The following is a 3715-nucleotide window of genomic DNA, read 5'->3' as shown; positions in this document are numbered from 1 at the left end:
TATATATATATATATAAACACACACACAATACAAATGTATAATATACCAAAATGCTGTGCGCCTCCTGGGGGCTAAGCCCCCCTCGTCTTTAAAACCTAGTGACACCCCTGGTTCCTGGTCTTCTCCTGCCCAGCTGGTGAACTCTGCAGTGACAGTTTTCTGCCAGCTCAGAGCGAAACATTTCTTTTTGACTCTGTTCACAGCAAAGTCTGCATGATCATTAACGGTTTACAAAAACAAAGCCAAGAACTTGTGAGACTAAAAAAAAAAAAATCATGGACCAAAACCTTCTTCCGGGCTTTAACGAACACCAGCATACCAGACATTTATGAGTCATAGCCACTGAGAAAAGAGGACTGTTACAAAAACGTGCTGCAGTTATAAAAGTCTGTTTACATCCACTTTATGCAAAATCATCAATCTGCCCTTTTATGTTCTTGGTGTCAGACATGAACGGGCATCATCACCTTTATTTTTTAACTCTATGCATCTGAGGCCACTTTAAGCAGGAGGGATGCTCCTCTATCTCCCGAGTTCTCCGAGTTTATTCCACATCTGGACTCGGCCCCGTCGGTGTGCCGGCTCAGACCGAGGACCCCGCCGCTCAGCCTTCCTGACGACTCAGCCGTGTTCGTTCACGCAGGAACGAGGTGCCTCACGCTGAGGACGAATATGCAAACGCCCGCGCAATAAACCCAGCTGTGAGTCCGAGCCGACCCGACAGCCTCAGCTGTGAGGTGAGGCGGACCGAGGAAGACCTGAAGAGGGAAATCACTTTTTTTTTTATTTTAAAGGACATTTAATGCATCATTAAAGGCTGAAACAGAACTGGGAATAACGATATTCTACATAAAGTACATTTACTTGGTTAGTAGTTTTTTAATTGCAACTTTTACCTTTATTTTTTTACATAAAAATGTTATTTCTTTACTTGAAAATAAACACCTCATTACACTCAGCAAAATAAAACAACCAGAACTTGTCATGCTTGTTTCTGCACTCTAAAAAAATGCAGTGTTGAATTTACTTAACCAAGTTATGTCAGCTGGTTCCAGTGAGTTGAGCAAATTGAGCAATTTAATTTTCTTAAATGAAAAAAGTGTAAATCCCTCTACATTAACTCATCTAAATAAAGCCGTTCGTACAGGATAAATATTGTCATAAAATAAATTACTTCCAACGTCTGCTTTTTATGTGGCACATTTGCACGGGATAACTTAATTCATTTATTCATTTCATTAAAAAATAAAACATTTCATACAATAAAACAATACGAATCAAAAGAAAGGCAGCAGAAGAAAAATCCTTATATCTATTTATTGTTTGAAATGTTTTATTTTTTTAATGAAATGAATTAAAAAAAAAATAAAATAATTTTTTCTGAAATTTACGAACATCTGGATATGTTAACGTGCTTCACTACGGCCACAGCTCAGCACTGTTACTGCCAGTGTTAGCCAGTTGGTGACAAATAGAAAAAAATATTTTTAAGCCCTAAAAGTAAAAAAAAATAAAGAAAAAAATGATTCTTACCACACAGTGCGATGCATGATGTAAGACGCCATTTGCATCTGATTTTCCTCCTTCTCGTCAAGTTTTTTTATTTTTGCCGCACGTTACGCACTCCAATCCAGCCTCCATTCTTCACCAGAAGCACGTAAAATTGTGCCGAGGAAACAGAAAAATGCCTAACTGTGTATCTGATTCAGCCCATTTAAACTGGATTACTTTAATCACAGGAGCAGCAAAATATAGTAGGTTGTGTGCAGGTGAATATTTACTTTACAAATTACTCACATGGCAGATTCACACGGGATTAACAGATAATCTCTGCAATTATTACAAAGAGCATGTGGTCCCTACACTGCAAAAAATATCCACCTAACCAAGTTTTAAAATCTTATATCAGCCAAAAAATAATTGACTCAAATTAAGTCAAAAATTTCTGCCAATGGAGTAAGAAAATTTTACTTGGTAAGACTCTTTAAAATACTTGATTTGACTCAATTTTTTCTTATTTCAAGAATCTTACCAAGTAAAAATTTCTTACTCCATTGGCAGAAATTTTTGACTTAATTTGAGTCAAATTTTCAGATTAACAAGACAAATAATCTTACACATTCTGAAAACAAGATGATTATTCTTACACAATCAGTTCTTGTTTAGTGAATCAGTCTCAAAACAAGATCAAAAAGACTTTTTGGCTGATATAAGGTTTTAAACTTGGTTAGGTGGACAGTTTTTGCAGTGTACATGTACACTTCAAAAATAGATGTCAGATTTACTTGACCAAGTTATGTCCAACAATCTGTTTTTTGAGTGCAGGGCTGCCAAGTTTAAAGTCTGGTCGGTGAGAGCAGCAGTGAGTCAGAAAATCCCCCCGGAGGACAAACACACGGTTCGACAGGTGTGAGGAAACAGGTTTTCCTTCCTTGTCAGCGTGACGTCACGTTTAAAGCTTCAGCTGCGACACGTTTTCGTTTTTTTTTTTTTTTTTCACTTTTTTTTCCAAGATGAATTTTGCGAGTTTAAACAAAAAACAGATGTCCTGAATTCCTGCCACAGCCAGATGCTTTTCATCCAGTTTTCTTCAACAGAGAACCGGTTCTAGAGCCTTTTTTTTTAATCACAAATTTCACTTTCATTGTAGATATTGTGCACAAAGCAGCAAATTTAATCTACTGAAGGAAAATTAGTGACACATTATGTTTGTGTTGCCTTAGCAAAATATCTTCATCGAAACTTTCTGTACATCTACAGCTTTTGGAGTCGGTTCAAGAAACACAAAAATGACTATAAACTTGCCAATTTTACAGATATTGAACTAAACTTTGGGGTGGTAGTAGTTGAGCGTTATTCCAACACATACGTATAACTCCAAAGGCGTGTGTACTGTAGTACCTGAAGATGCAGGATGCCAGAAGAACTAGTTCCACCCAGGTCTGATTCAGAACACTGACGCCTTCTAGAAAATCAGCAAATATTTTAGTTTATTTTCCAAGTAAAATTTATCTTTTTTAAATTCAGAAAGGTGATTAAAAATAAATAAATGAGCAACTGCTTCTTTTAGCACTTCCAATATTCTAATACTCTCTTACAGTAGCATTTAAAGTAATACGGTGTATTTAAAAAAGAATGAGAACAAGAGTCATACGTATGGAAGCCCATTTCAGCCACTCTGATAAAAAAATAAATAAAACTTGTATCTCATAATTATGACTTAGCTATCTCATAATTATGACATACTATCCCATAATTATGAGATAGTATTTCATAACTATGACTTAGCTGAGATAGTATTTCATAATTATGACTTAGCTGAGATAGTATGGCATAATTGTGACTTAGCTGAGATAGTATGGCATAATTGTGACTTAACTATCTCGATACTATCTCGAAATTATGAGATACTATCTCATAATTTTGACTTAGTCAAGTCATAATTATGAGACAGCTAAGTCATAATTATGAGACAGCTAAGTCATAATAATGAGATAGTATCTCATAATTATGAGATAGTATCTCATTGTTATGAGATACTAAGTCATAATAATGAGATAGTATGTCATAATTATGAGATAGCTAAGTCATAATTATGAGATAGTATGTCATAATTATGAGAAAGCTAAGTCATAATTATGAGATAGTATGTCATAATTATGAGATAGCTAAGTCATAATTATGAGATAGTATGTCATAATTATGAGATAGTAT

This window comes from Austrofundulus limnaeus, unplaced genomic scaffold, assembly GCF_001266775.1.
Source record: "Austrofundulus limnaeus strain Quisiro unplaced genomic scaffold, Austrofundulus_limnaeus-1.0 Scaffold237, whole genome shotgun sequence".
NCBI lineage: Eukaryota > Metazoa > Chordata > Actinopteri > Cyprinodontiformes > Rivulidae > Austrofundulus > Austrofundulus limnaeus.
Note: the sequence above shows the minus strand (reverse complement) of the source record.